Source organism: Salvelinus sp. IW2-2015, unplaced genomic scaffold (genome assembly GCF_002910315.2).
Source record: "Salvelinus sp. IW2-2015 unplaced genomic scaffold, ASM291031v2 Un_scaffold803, whole genome shotgun sequence".
NCBI lineage: Eukaryota > Metazoa > Chordata > Actinopteri > Salmoniformes > Salmonidae > Salvelinus > Salvelinus sp. IW2-2015.
The window spans coordinates 899,303-915,641 of record NW_019942617.1 but is presented as its reverse complement, the minus strand read 5'-3'; the positions used below and the strand labels follow the sequence as shown (position 1 = coordinate 915,641).

Below are 16,339 nucleotides of genomic sequence, written 5' to 3'. Positions count from 1 at the left end.
CTGGGTAGCTATGAAGTTGTTAATTGCTTCAGCTGTCGATTATTTTTTCTAGGCGTGTGTGCCTTGTGTGTACTAGCTACGGAATGTAGAGTCAAATGTAGTGCTTGTCTCATGCATTACTAAATATTGAGTTAATAAGTGCAGTGCAGCAAAGCCAGGGAGAAAGCAGGGAATATGTCTTTTGGTTGAAGTGATTGTATGTTACCATAGCAAATGTTAGAAAGGTAACTAGTGTTTATCTCAATCTCATATGCTGAAATCCACACGCCCGCGATATGCAAATGTCACGCATGCAACAGTTCACCTTGGCTTAGTTTTGAGGCTGTCAAAGTAGTACATTAGTATGAAAATCAAGATCGTGTGCTGCGTTGWTCATTAGGCTACATTTTTATTCGAATGTATTGAAGTTGAACGTGGCTGTGTTTTATATAGGCTGTGTTAGGGTAATGCTGACTATTTTAGATGTGACATTTAATATGAGATGATTAACAGTGTCTAATTGTCCTTTCACTAAGGATGCTGGCTGTACGAGTGAAATACAAAGATGAGAAGAAATAAAACAAATTCACAAGGGCCATTGACTTTCAATGACTTCTTGGAAGAAGGTGAGTGATTGCCACGATTGCAGTTGTTTATAGAAACCCTAACGGTGAGCTAAATGTAACTTTGTTTAATGTCTTCCAAGACAAGAAATTTATCCTGCATACCATGGACTTAAAAGTCTACGATGAATCTGAGACAGAAGTAGATGAAGTGTTCCAGTATCATCTTTAGAGACCAGACCTCAATGTGCTACAAATGTGTTTACCCAATGAAACAAATGTGTTTACCCAATGAAACAAATGTGTTTACCCAATGAAACAAATGTGTTTACCCAATGGTTCTGATGGTGAGTTATTTGTCTACAGTACAGAGATGTGATCAATGTATTCATTCATACAATCCCAGCTAGCACAAATGATATGGCCCACATCCGTCCTTAGTCTGGCAGGCCTGATCTATCTCGCTGGCCCAGTTCTGGCACCCGGATCCAGGCGGAGTTCTGGTGTTTGCAGGGATGGTACAGTAAAAGGGGGGGGGCACCCCGTCCCCCAAAGCCTGCGGGGGGGCACCGCTGAGACATTTAAATGCCAAACACGCTTTTGGGAGCGGGGAGTTTGCCAGGGGTCCTAGGTTTGGAGGGATGGAGTTACACGTCACACGTTCTGTGGCATGTCACAGATCACATTAGAACCCATTAATTGTATGTCTTATCTCAACATCCCATATAGAATTGTAACTTAATGATTTCTTTACAGATTATTTGGGCCTGACATTTATAGCATGCTAAATGGGGTTTAGTGTAGGACTAACAATCAAATGTAAAGACACATATGCAATTTGGCTGTATTATCCCTGTAGCATTGTTGAGAACGGAGTATACATTTAGTCATGTAATTGGCAGATTAGGTTAACTCTTCTGCAAGCTGCTCCGTGGTTGTTGGTGGTTCCTCAGACTGTCAGACTGTCAGACTGAGATTTCACTCAGACTGACTGTTACGCTGACACAAAGTCCTAAACAGAAAAAGGAGAACAGAGGAATATATTGCAGCCGAAGTAATCCTTTCATTATTTGCTATGATTGTCTTTTCATAATTAAAAACTGTATTGATCTTCCTGAGGTTCCATCGATGTGATGTTAGGTTGGACTACCGGAGAGTGAGTTAGTATGTAGGTTTTTTCCAGTCCTGCTCTTAACGACTTCAATCATCTTGGAAGATCCTAATGTGGAGCTCAGTGATATAGCCAGGTGTTGGAGCAGGGCTGAAACCAATGCTTTGCACAGTAGCTCTCCAGGAGGATGGCTGGCGACCACTGAGCTCTTTCTCAATAAGTCCTCTTCCATCCTTCTCAAAACCAACTACAGAACAATGAATTTGGAGAGGAACATTGGGTCTTACTATCAAATGYGATTTGAGAAGGAGGCGAGGAATCAATAAAAACATATTTTGAGAAAGAACCCAGGTGTACTAGGGTCTGTGTCTGTTGTGCTTTTTGTTAGATGATTSAGGGCATTCTCCAGAGCAAAGCTGGAGTGAATGAGTACACTCTGACAAAAACTTGACTGACCACACCAGACGTAATATGATCAAGGTATTGGTTGCAAATASGACAGGGGATCATGGGCAAACCATCCATTTTTTTAACGCATTAAGATCAATGTTTTGCATTCATGTATTATTGCCAATGTAGTAATTATTCATTGTTTGGAGTTCAGAATAAGTGCCCTCATGACATGTGAAGGAGGCAAAATGCAAGAGGAATAGTTTCCTTGTTCCCGTACCTGGCCGATCTCAAAAGCAAGACTGAGTACGAAATAAATCTGGGTCCCAATTCACTCCCTACCACTTTCCCTTAGCYCTAACCCTTTGATGTTTGCAGATTTGAAGGGTGTGGATAGATGTAAGTAGTGCAGTTGTGGAGATTTCACTCTATGGATCTGCAAACATGGATAGGGTTATAGGGCCAMGGGGAAGTGGTGTAAGACTCTTTTTTTAAATGGTTTTGCTGTTTTAAAGGCACAATCTGCTGATGGTGAAATTGCCACTGAAACGTCACTCGATGTTCAAATGATAAACGCAGCATTTTTTCGAAATCACTTTTGAAGTCGCAAAGCGGTCTAACATAGCACTGCTGTTGTTTACATGCTCCTCCTCGGTCACTCGAAATTGAAGATAACATCAATCAGGCTTTGTGTATGTGAAGGTGACCGAGGAGCATGTAACATTACACAGTCCCTGCAACTGTTCAACTTTTCTTCTAGATTCTAACATGCACCAGTGACACATTTGCTTCGGGTAAACAAAAGGTTTGTTTGTTTTTTGTCTGTGTCCCACTATTACACTGCAGAAGACAGGAGTTGTTACTTGCCATGGGGACTGAAGCACCTGTGAAAAGAAGGCTACAGAGGGAAGAATAAAGTCCCCTCGTAGATCACTAACAGGTGGGTCAGCTGGTTGGCATACATAACACTCTTTTATTTTTGTGTGTATGATTAGTGCTCGCTTGGGTGTAGGCTTGTGAGGGGGTGTTCACAAGGGAGTGAAACTTGCTTTTATTGGGGTTCTCTCACATTTCAGTGTAAGGGGGTTTGGTTAGACTGTTTATGCCAGTGTTATGTGTTCCTGTCCTTTTTAATCTTTGGTTGAAGGTGGACAGAGACCCCTTCATGGACGAAGACTGGCTGAGTGAAGAAGGGCAGTGTCGAGAGGCCATCTCGCTGATGAAACACACGTCTGATGAAGCAATCGCCGAGAAAAAAAAAGATGAAGCTGACCTTTGCCTAGCGCCAAAACATTGTTCATGACCCACAGAACTCCTCTGACGTACTCAGTGTTTCCGTGGTTCCTGGACAGAGCAGGCATGGYATGTATGAAATGGACTTTGTATTCCAAAGTATGACCATGTCACAAGGTGGCCATTGCCAGAGCTATTACCCTTTAAAAGGCGACGGGAACATGTGTTAGAAATCCTGTAGCTGAGATGTTATCGTTGTCTTTGTGTGTCTTGTCTGTAGATTGWGCAAGATTTTAGACTGATGTTTGGTGACGCAACTTCCGCATAATTCCTGGAGAAATGTCCTACTGTCTTTAAACAGAATGTCATCCTGCAGAGCCATGGACTCAACTGAGCTTCAGGACCTGATACACAACGCTGAGTCCACAGCTGAGATGGGAAATGGTACAGACATACCACTTTATACTGTAATGTGAAGTTCTAGTATGTGCATTTGGAAGGGAGAAGAATTGAAGGATTGTGGTTGAAAGGAAAGTGGGTTCTATTTGAAACCACACCAACAATGGCAAACATGTTCTTCCAGTTTTCTAATGTCAGAATTATAATGTGTGTTTCTAGGCTGGGACACTGACATTCTTCTCCTTGTCCATCTTCTGCCTCYCTCCGCTCAAGGCCTCAACAAGCCGGGAAAGATGTCAACAAGACCCGCAGCTGAACCTCTTGCGATGTTCGTTAAGGTCAGGCTATAATTTGTTGTAGACAAAATGTGTCGCTGTATCCTGATCTCTCTCCCTCTTCCCCTTCACCCCTCTCTCCCTCAAGTGTACAAGCACATACCCCAGCAAAGAGCACTATCACCAACTCTACTGCTATAATACCTCTTACTAGTTCAACTACTACAACTGTGGCAGTATGACACTGTAATACATATTAGAATCACTACTGTCTGGCTTGTTAGACTTATTAATAGTAGATGTTCTGACAATACATTATTGTCTTATAGGCAGGGACCAGCATCCAGCAGCGTCTGGATGGCATCACCGGAAGTCAACAGCCCTATCTGCTTGCTGTGGGGACCCAGAGAATTAGTATTCACGCCTACTTCATCGTGATTGAAAAACATACGGTACCTTGTAAGGCATCAAATCACATTTAATTTGTAACATGCGACAAATACAACAGGTGTAGACCTTACCATGAAATGCTTACTTACAAACCTTTAACCAACAATGCAGTTGTAGAAATAGAGTTAAGAAAATATTTAATAAATAATCTAAAGTAAAAAAAAAGAAGATMAAATCAAAAAGTCACAACACATTTGCATAACAATAACGAGGCTGTTTTGATGAGCTTTTCAAAACTCACTTTGTCTTTGGTACCTCATACAGTCAGGGTCTGGCAAACATGTACATTAATACAGCTAAGGTGAATCCCAGGGTAGCAGAGCTGAGAGCTAGAATGCTACATTAAACAGATCTGTTTGAGACACAGAAAGGGCTTTGTTTTGTGTGCAAATGCCGCCAGGCAAATGCCAATAGCCTTGTAAAACATCTCAAGTGAATCCAGTGTCTTTGTCCAGGGAAATCTCTGCGTCTTAAAGTGTAGTCAGGTTTGTTGTTCACATGTATTTGGCACTATTTCTGGATTTAGAAAACATCTKACMGYTTTCCACAATTGTTTMCACATGTTTTCTGAATCTTTGGGCCATTTTCCCAAAACTCTAAACACAAAACCACAAACACAAAATGCAAAACTCTACAAATCTCTAGCGAAAGCAAACACTGCATTCAAAATTGTTTTATCTCTTTCCAAAATGTTTGTTTTTTTTGCATCAAAATGACACACACATGCATCATATGAATACATCTGTCTACCAACCAACAACACACTGATGTGCTCAACACAAAACACTACTATGAATTTCCCATCAGTAGGTTTATGCCTTTTGCATTTTCAGTGTTATACTGTAGCCGGTTGTAAAATATTGTTACAGTAATGTATACGTACTCAAATATACATAAATAAACACATACACACACAAATGCAATACAGTAACAAAAACAGTGATTTGTGTTTTGTATGTAACACTTTCCATACCCAACAGGAGAAAACCAGGAAAAAYATTCAGTAAAATAAAGGGTTTTCTGTACAAAAATGAAAGTAGCTCATTCTTTCAAAACTCTAAACACAAAAAACACATGCAAAAAATRTATATTTTGGTCTGGGTACAGCTCCTCATCTACATCACAAGCGATGTTCTCCCTGGCTAAACAGAGGGGAAAGAATCTTCTGGAGTGACGGATCCAGCCACCGAAAGCCCCCACATCAACTTCACCACATGCATCCTCCATTGCCCGGAGAAGAGGCCTGCGTGTGAGGGGATGGCGGTCATACACCTTCTACCGCCATGACGAAAAAAACTATTCAATTGGGTTTAGGAATGGGGAATATGGTGGGACGCATAGAACAATAARTTGTGGGTGGTCGATGAACCAGTTGCGGACCAGAGCAGCCAGGTGGAAACTCACGTTGTCCCAGATGGCAACATTACTGGGCTGCTCTKGTCCACCTCTMTGCTCGGCTGGGATGAGGATGCCATGTAGTCCAGGAATGAGAAGGGCGGGGTTGTGGGGACCAAGGTTGGCATGGTGATGGAGGACACCTTGCTGGCTAAAGGCTGCGCACATGGTGATATTCCCTCCACACTGTCCAGGGACATTCACAATGGCACGGTGGCCAATGTATGCAGTTATGTGGTTCTGGATTTCTCGTAGTCTAATGGTATTGTTTGCCACCACCATGTTTACAAAGGCGGTCTCCTGTTCTGGTGTGAACAGCCSGYGTCTTCCACCATGGCCTGGCCGTCTCTCAGTTCTGCAGAAGACCACAAATATGATATGATTAGTTACAGTAAGCTAAAAATCTATTTTCTTTCAATATGAAATGACATTAGTGTAACATTGGCCAAAAATCACTGAGTAACATAGGCCCACTGATGTCGGACTGCAGTATACATACCTACCATCTACACTATGCTCTTTATGTAACTTACCGGTTCTCATTTCTGAATGTACGGATGATAGATGCAACCGTGTAGCGGCTCAGGTTGGGCTGAACTCTGCCCAGCCTCCCTCATACTCAATCCATGGTTGAGCACATGGTCAACCAATGTGCCCTGATCTCATCTGAGACAACTGTCCTTCCTCGTCCTCTTCCTCCTCTTCCTCTCACTCCTTCACCACTAGTTCTTGCTTCACCATTAACTTCCATTTTCCTCCAGAACAGGAGAGCTCATCTGTGGCCTTTTATAGTGCTAAAGCTCTGATTTCTAAGTTAACAATTCAGCAACTAGTGTTTACACCTGTGAGGAGTGGGTGTTGCCAATTGGTGTATAGAGCTTGGCATTGTGATTGGCGTTGCTTTCCAAAGGGACTGAAGAGATTTTAAATTTGGAATGTTGTGCCTAATGTAGAGAACTGTGTGTAGTGTTTTGCAAAAAGTGTGATATAGAATTAGAAACTGAGTGTAAAGCAGGAATTGTGCTTGCAATTTTGCAGACTTAGTTTAGGGATTTGTTACATGAGTTTCAGGTTTCGGTGATTTGTCTTTCAAGTTCCAATTTTAGTGTGTAAACAATTGGGGAAAAACTGTAACAGGGCATATGAAGAGCGTACCGAAAAGCAGTTTCTGATAATGATGGTGGAGGCCCCTCTAATGCTACTAACAGTTTTACAGCAAACAGTTTTGGTGATGCGCCAGCACCAAGCTCACATTGTGATTCAGCTCTCTATAATAGGAGGGTTGTGGATAATTGTGCCGCAACAATAGCTCAAAGCAGCAGGAGCTGGTGAAACAACAGTGAACACTTTAGTCAGTACCATGGAAGAGATAGTTGATGATATCCACAGTCAAGCTAAAGTCGGTGAAGACGTGTCTGTCTTTACAGGAAACTGGCAACGATGATATTGGGTGTAAAATAGATCAGTGTTTTGGGCAAATTGAAAATCCTTTCGTGTATTGAATTCTGAAACCAAAAGGTTGAAGTATTTCTCAGAGAAGTGGGGAACTGTAGATCCAGTTGAATATGTTCTTGGTACAAGATTTGACACACAACGCAATAGAACCACTGGAACATATGGCCAGGTTTTTGTTACAGATAAATCCATGTACACACCCATTTTGCAGACGTTAGTCTGTTTATAAAAATTCACACCTAAACACAATGTTGCAGCCTGTGGAAGGTCCCAAAGAAAGTCTACTCTATGACTTGCGTGATGGACATTTGTCTAAGAATCATGCTCTATTCTCAAAAGAGAAACATGCGATACAAATTCAACTCTTGAATGACGACTTTAAAACCGCTAATCCTCTTGAATCGAAGCATGGTATGCATAACTTGGTTACCATTTACTTTACTTTAAGAAATGTCTCTCCAAAGTGGAATTCTTCTCTGCTCAATATTCACCTGGTTTCTCTATCTCGTGCWCAAGATATGAAAACCTATTGGTTTCACTCACTACTTGACCCAATTGGACGAGATGTAAACAATTAAGGTTCCCTTGTATGATCACCAAACTCATGGAACTATTGTCCAAGTAGCAGGTGACAACCTCGTTATTCATGGTTTATTTGGTTTTGGGAAATATTTTWGTGTAAGACATTGCTGCCGTTTCTRTTATGCCGAGAAAGACGACTTTCAGACAGAGTTTAGTGAAGACAGTCCCAAGATGGTATTGCAAACTAAAAAGATGCATGTGGAACACTGCCAAACAATGGAGAGAAATCCCACTCTGCCCTCTGGGATGGGTGTTAAAAAATTCTGCCTGTACTTTCATACAACTGAGAATTTTTCAGTTGATATAATACTCCCTGATATCATCATCTTGGAGGGTGTTGGGCAATACGAGGTGAAATTGCTACTGCAGCACTTGCCAAACAGGCATTTCACTTCAAAAGAAATTGACATGAGAATTCAGAGCTTCTGTCACGTTCTGACCATAGTTCTTGTGTGTTTTGCTTGTTTTAGTGTTGGTCAGGACGTGAGCTGGGTGGGCATTCTATGTTGTGTGTCTAGTTTGTCTGTTTCTATGTTTGGCCTAATATGGTTCTCAATCAGAGGCAGGTGTTTTGTGTTGTCTCTGATTGGGAATCATATATAGGTGGCTTGTTTTGTGTTGGGGTTTGTGGGTGGTTGTTTCCTGTCTTTGTGTTTTCGCTGCACCARCTAGGACTGTATCGGTTTGCCACATTTTGTTATTTTGTATCGTGTTCACTGTTTTATTGTTTTATTAAACATGTTGAGCACTGGCTACGCTGCGTGTTGGTCCGATCCCTGTTACACCCTCTCTTGTGAAGAGAGGGAAGGCTGCCGTTACAGCTTCAACTATGGTTATATGGAAAGAAACAACAGACCCCCCTGCAGTGAAGTTACTTGAGAGTTCCAATGATTTGAGCTTTAAATGCCATTCAGTCTTGGTTCCTACTATGCGATCTACCGCTTATCTTTGGTAACTCTCCAAATGATCGACACTGGCATTTGCTGCTTTTGTTGCTTCAAATAGTCAACACTGTATTTTCTCCAGTGTTATCAGATGGTATTACAGGCTATTTGAAGCACTGGATTGCAGAACACCACAGATTGTTCAAGCATTTGTTTTCTGGAAAAAGGTTGTTAGCAAAGCATCATTTTATGGTGCATCAGCCGCAACGTATTCAGAAAATCAGGCCAATTCTCAATTCTCCATAGCTGTTGTATGCGCTAGTGACAAGCTTTGGCCAAGAAACACCAAAGTTACATGGCATTCAACTGGGAAGCATTTGCCCTAGATATATTGATCCAGGGAAAATGGTGCCCTTGAATGTAATGGAAGAGGCTCATGAGATAGCAAACACACTGCGGGTGCCTTCTTCCACTAAGGTTTTGAGTGTAAAATGGGCCAAACATCAAGGGACCGTAGATTTGGTTGTTTGTCTTAAAGTACTTTGTGAGATGCCAATGTTTCACGAAATCCAGTCTATCATTGTAAAGGATGGCAACATGCTGGTTACTTGCTTTAGAACACACTGTCTTTGTGAAGATTTTCATGCGTTTTAAAGTTGTATGGACAAGAAAGGTACCCCATGCTGTTGATGTTGAAGATCTTTTGCATCACAAATCATTCGACATACAGATGTCCTGTGGTGGTGATGATTGAAGTTTGTTTGTGGTCCCTACTACCTTCATGTGATTTCATTTCCACGCTTGCACACAGTTACAAAACAATTTAGAAATTCCCCCACGGAGGCATGGGGGATGTGGCTTTCAATTCATACTGTCCCTAAAGCTTTATTTTATTTCAAGGATTGTACACCATGTACTGTTTGGGATGTTTTTGGCATCATGTAATAATAAAAAATCCTGTTCTGCAATATTTTGGGTTGACTGATTTATGGTAGTAATATAATTTTTTTCAGTGTTTACCTTGATCAGAGTCAATGTATTTCATATTATGAGTCAGAGTAAATTGTAATGACACTGGTAGGAGTAAACATTACTCTCAAGACGGTGGACAGAGACGTATTTTAAATTTCAACACTCTGTTGCCAGAGTTCGTTTGACTCTTTTTGGACTGGGATCCAATGTACAGTTCATTTGGAAAGTATTCAGATCCATTGACTTTTTCCACATTTTGTTAAGTTACAGCCTTATTTTTCAATCTACACACAATACCCCATAAGGACAAAACGAAAATAGGTTTTTAGAAATATTTGCTAATTTATAAAGAATACAAAACAGAAATACCTTATTTACATAAGTATTCAGACCCTTTGCTATGAGACTCAAAATTGAGCTCAGGTGTGTCCTGTTTCCATTGATCATCCTTGACATTTTTCTACAACTTGATTGGAGTCCACCTGTGGTAAATTCAATTGATTGGACATGATTTGGAAAGGGACACACCTGTCAATATAAGGTCGCACATTTGACAGTGCATGTCAGAGCAAAAAGCAAGCCATGAGGTCGAAAGAATTGTCCATAGAGCTCAGAGACAGGATTGTGTCGAGGCACAGATCTGGGGAAGGGTACCAAAACATTTCTGCAGCATTGAAGGTCCCCAATAACACAGTGGACTCCATCATTCTTAAATGGAAGAAGTTTGGAACCACCAAGACTCTTTCTAGAGCTGGCCGCCCGGACAAACTAAGCAATTGGGGAGAAGGGCCTTGGTCAGGGAGGTGCCAAGAACCCGATGGTCACGCTGACAGAGCTCCAGAGTTCCTATGTGGAGATGGGAGAACCTTCTAGAAGGACAACCATCTCTGCAGCACTCCACCAATCAGGCCTTTATGGTAGAGTTGCCAGATGGAAGCCACTCCTCAGGGAAAGGCACGTGACAGCCCGCTTGGTTTGCCAAAAGCCACCCAAAGGACTCTCAGACCATGAGAAACAAGATTCTATGGTGTGATGAAACCAAGATTGAACTCTTTGGCTTGAATGCCGAGTGTCACGTCTGGAGGAAACCTGGCACCCCTACCGTGAAGCATGGTGGTGACAACATCATGCTGTGAGGATGTTTTTCAGCGGCAGGGACTAGCAGACTAGTTAGGATCGAGGAAAAGATGAACGAAGCAAATTAGAGAGATCCTTGATGAAAACCTGCTCCAGAGCGCTCAGGACCTCAGACTGGGGCAAAGGTTCACCTTCCAACAGGACAACGACCCTAAGTACATAGCCAAGACAACACAGGAGTGGCTACAGGACAAGTCTCTGAATGACCATGAGTGGCCAAGCCAGAGCCCGGACTTAAACCCAATCGAAGATCTCTGGAGAGACCTGAAAATAGCTGTGCAGCGACGCTCCCCATCCAACCTGACAGCGCTTGAGAGGATCTGCAGAGAAGAATGGGAGAATATCCCCAAATACAGGTATGCCAAGCTTGTAGTGTCATACCCAAGAAGACTCGAGGCTGTAATCACTGCCAAAGGTGCTTCAACAAAGTACTGAGCAAAGGGTCTGATGTGATATGTAAATGTTATATTTCAGTTTTGTTATTTTTAATACATTTTCAAAAATTTCTACAACCTGTTTTTGCTTTGTCATTTTGGGGTATTGTGTTATTGAGTACACAATTGTGTATTGTGGTATTGATGAGGGGAAATTATTTTAGAATAAGGCTGTAACGTAACAATGTGAGGTCGCTGTGGAGACGACGTCGTCGATGCAATTATTGATGAAGCTGGTGACTGATGTGATGTACTCCTTAATGCCATCGGATGAATCGCGTAACATATTCCAGTCTGCTAGCAAAACAGTCCTGTAGCTTAGCATCTGCTTCAGCGGACCACTTCCTGTTTGAGCGAGTGGCTCGTACCTACTGCCGTGTTTGCTTGTAAGCAGGAATCAGGAGGATAGAATTATGGTCAGATTTGCCAAATGTAGGGTGAGGGATAGGTTTGTACGCRTCTCTGTGTGTGGAGGAAAGGTGGTCTAGAGTTTGTTTTAGTTCTGGTAAATCAAATTATTGGTCACATACACGTGTTTAGCAGATGTTATTGCGGGTGTAGCAAAATGCTTGTGTTTCTAGCTCCGACAGTGCAGTAATATCTAACAAGTAATATCTAACAATTTCCCAACACACACACAAATCTAAGTAAAGGGATGGAATTAAGAAATGTGACGGTTCAGTTCGTCCGAAGCACCCTAACACAGGCGGGAGGCATGAAATGAACAGAGGCAGTGGTTGAGATTACTTTTCTTTTGTATTGTCACTAAACAGGTTCTTTCACCCGACAAAATAATTCCAGTACAAGGTAGCGTCCAACGCTGAAACAACAGCGTAAAAATAATAAACATAAACTAAGCAGCTGACCAAAAGGCCGTGGCCAATGAATTCTCACCAAGCACCCGGCCCCTGTATCTGCGTCTCCTTTTCATGCGAATGACGGGGATTTGGGCCTGGTCCAGGAGGAGCCGTAAATCTTTCGTCTCCGATTCATTAAATAAAAAGTATTTGTCCAGTCTGAGGTGAGTAATTGCTGTTCTGATGTCCAACACCTCTTTTCGGTCATAGGCGACGGTGGCAGAAACATTATGTACAAAAATAGTTAAAAACAAAGCGAAAAAACACAGAATAGCACAATTGGTCAAGAGCCTGTAAAACAGCAGCCATCCCCTTTGGAGCCAGTGAACTTCTTAGTATATTCATAGATTATTTTCCTTTCTACAGTAAGACATCCTACTCCACTACTTTACTCTGCACTAGTGRCAGGTCTGCTGGTCTGTCCATCTGCCAAAACAGCTCTTGCCTCACCTGTGTTCTGCCTACCACCGATTCCAAACCCAGCAGTCATGAAAGATAATGTGTCTTTCCCAGTCCCACCATCATACAGTAGGTTGAGTGCAGCCAGGCAGGGCCCCCATCCTGGTCTCTATGAACGGTCCCATTCATCACGCTGCTGCCCTGACTCCTAGCTCCACAGGCCCAGCCAAAGGGGTTCTCATCTCAAAATGGATGACAGAACTGCCAAGCACAATGAGCCAAACGTCACTTAGCCACTTAACATCCCACAAGCTCAAACATAAGCATCTGTTTTCACAGAGACACTCCTTGCAGCAACAAAGAAACAACACAGAGGCCTTTCAGGAAACCCTGTTCTGTCAGATGTGTACAGTACTGTACAGACGTGGTTGGCAAGGAGGATACTACTGTCTGTAGGCCACCATCTTGTGCCGTTGTCAGAGAGAGTATTATGGAATATGATGACAGTACGTAGAATCAGCGTCAAAAGAATGAACTGACTTTTTAATTTTGAGGAGATACTGTTATGTTATGTTCATTCTTTAATAGCTGACTATATTTCTGAATATATATATATACAACATATGTTGTAGTAGATTATAAGCAAATGTATGATGTATAAGACATGTAGCCATCCTCAAATACAGAAACTACTAGAAAAAAGGGTTSCAGAAGGGTTCTTCGGCTGTCCCAATTGGAGAACCATATTTGGTTACAGGGAGTATATTTTCTGGTTCCACGTAGAACCGTTTTGGGTTCCATGTAGAACCCTCTGTGGAAATGGTCCTACATGGAACCAAAAAGGGTTCTTCATTGGGTTCTCCTGTGCGGACTGCTGACGATCCCTCTAAGATAGCACCTTTTTAGTAGTTGGTTTTCACATGTGCAGACATCACAAAGAATGAATGATAGTGTTAACACACCTGCCTCCAGGCTAGTGATTCAACTTGTAACAAAGACAGCGCCCCTCATTCTCAAAGAGCTTGTCTGTAGAGAGGCACTCGACACACACACACACACACACACACACACACACACACACACACACACACACACACACACACACACACCCACACACACACACACACACACAAACACACACACACACACACACACACACACACACACACACACACACACACACACACACACACACACACAAACACCTCTCCCCTCGAACATCCAACTCAAGGTGAGTGAGCGAGGTACTTTCATGCTTCATCAGAGCAGTGTTAACAGCAGAGACATAAAGTGGGATATGCCTGATTGGCCTGAAAATGACTCCTAAAACACACGCGTCAGTACATTATCATTGTGAAGGTTCAAGAGGGATTTTTTTACATTTATTTAACTAGGCAAGTAAGTTGAGAACAATTCTTATTTTCAACAGCCTAGGAACAGTGGGTTAACTGCCTTGTTCAGGGGCAGAACAACAGATTTTTACCTTGTCAACTCAGGGATTCAATCTAGCAACCTTTTGGTTACTGTCCCGACGCTCTAACCACTAGGCTACCTGCCACCCTGGATCTGTGTAGGTCAGTGTCTGATAATGACTAGGATAGGTTTATATAATGAGGACAACGTGAGCTGTGCTGAATGAGTGTCCTGTCCTGTAGGTTACCATTACAGGGAAACTCAGAAACCATATTTACAGTAAAAACCACAGGGCTTGCATGACAGTAGACAGCCCATGAAATGTTGAATCAATTAGATACAACAGTGCCCACCAACCACGTTACTGTAAACTGGTTCAACACACGCASACTGATGAATTAACACACGCACGGATGCACACACGCACGCACACACGCTCACACACACACACCTCCCCTCAAAGCTCTAAGCACTTCAGATACCCTGCAGATTGTGAGCTGCCATGAACATTACAGAACTAGTCCACCCACACCATTCTGTTCATGAATCAGAACATCCTTCAAGTCTGTTATCACATCACTAATGCCACAATAATACAGCCCTATTCATACAGTATGGATYTACAGATATTGGTCATTACTGACCAAATAGCCCTTAATGAACAGTGGTTATCTGCTAACAATTACCTATGTGTCTCACTTTTTGCTTTCTTCAGAAGACCATTCCTCATTGATTGAATTACTGTCACTTGTGGACAATTACCTCCTCAGAGAATTGAACCATATTACAGTAATATCAATTCTCTACCGTGGTCACAGCCCTACCTTTTCATGCTCTACAGGTCTCTGTGAGCCAGGCAGTGAAATGTATTTATCAACGTGCGCATGGGATGTTCGTGCTGTGTTCATGCATTGCTAACCACATGCTGTAGTAGAAAGCGAAGAGCCATCTTTCGCAGACAGCAGGGCAAGAGCAAGAGACGAGTTAAAAATAAATTGGATGCCAGGGGGGGTTGAGTCTATGTGATTTTCTTTGCTGCAATATTAGTGCCGAGAGGCATCGTTCACTTGGCTTTGTCTCACCAAACAGCTCCTCTCTATCCACCCACACACATGCAGGTACAACAGCCCAGTTTCCATGAACAAAACCATAGACCAAAGCAGTAGTATAAAAAAAAAAGAGACTGAGGGCACACCTTAATAATGTTTGTTTCTAAATTTAATTTGATAAAATAACTTGATATTAAATCAAACCTATTTTTCTTCTTCCTGAACCTGACAGAAATAGCTTTGTTGTTTGGTGAATTCCAGACATGCAGGGTCCTTGAAGTATGCATCCAATTCAGATAAGTAGCCCCTCTTAAAAACAAGATTCATGTCAAACATGAACCATGAAATTCCTGTCGGCAAAGCTGACCCGTGTCAAGGGAGTTCTCCCCCAAAAGCTTATTCTGAATATTCAAACAGCAGGTTTATGATATTTGACTTTCCTCCCTCGAACCCTATTAGAGGCCATGTGACAAGATTATTTCTTGGATGTTTTTATTCACGGAACTCAGAGGGGATATTGAATGGTGAATACTGAATGAGGTAATTAAGCTTGGCAAGAGGTGAGTGAGTGCATTTAAAGGGACTCAAGGTTTGAGTGTAGTCACATGCAGAATTATGCAGCCAGTAAATGCAAACTCAATAATTATCTGCTGTGTTATAGCCTAGTGGCAGGTGGCGGCTCACCTCTCAGGAGGTAGACCTTAAATAACACCTTGCATAGATTATAACAAGTTTTGTTTTCATTGCAATTAGGGGAAACTAATCCTGGCTGTTGAAAGCGATTCACAAACAAGGCTACTGTACAACCCCAATATGCCATTCAATGTTTCGCATGAACTTTAGATTTGAACCCAGAATATCGTAAATGGCTTGGATGTGCTGTCAAAGGCATTTGCACTGACAGGGAACTGTCCTGAGTCATTTCAGAGCTCTAAGTGTTATTGGAGGGGACTGTGAAAACACAGAGCGAGGCGGGTAGACAGACATGGTGAGCTGTCACCATGACAACCCTCAAGAACCAACCTCCAACAGCTGTTAGGGTTTCTTTATGATTAGGCATGTGTTTTAGTCATCCACACCTTTGGCCTGATATAAAAAGAAGAAGAAGATGAACCCCTTAATCGCCAATGGGGAGTTGGATACACGGGGAATAGATATGGAGAGGCGTGAAAGATATGAAAGGAAACACAGTCCATAAGAGAGACAGAGAGACAGAGAGAGAGAGCAAGAGTGCAAGACAAGCCTGGAAGCTATAGGGATTACAAAGTCCAACCTGAACCGAACTAATGAGGAAACGTACTTCAAATAGAATAGCGTCATTACCTTATATATAACACGGTTGTTTGAATTACATGACTGCTG

The 16,339-nt window shown here is 42.2% G+C and overlaps 1 long non-coding RNA gene across 2 annotated transcripts; it reads left to right on the top strand.

Annotated features, from left to right (window-relative positions):
• Window positions 1-3,562: 3,562 nt before the first annotated feature.
• Window positions 3,563-5,457, top strand: LOC139024010 (uncharacterized). Of its 2 annotated transcripts, none has more exons than XR_011475246.1 (3): window positions 3,563-3,720; window positions 3,949-4,013; window positions 4,280-5,457. It is a non-coding gene; the product is annotated as an uncharacterized lncRNA (long non-coding RNA). The 2 variants fall into 2 exon arrangements; XR_011475245.1 differs by having other exon boundaries at window positions 3,895-4,013.
• The last annotated feature ends 10,882 nt before the right edge of the window (window positions 5,458-16,339 follow it).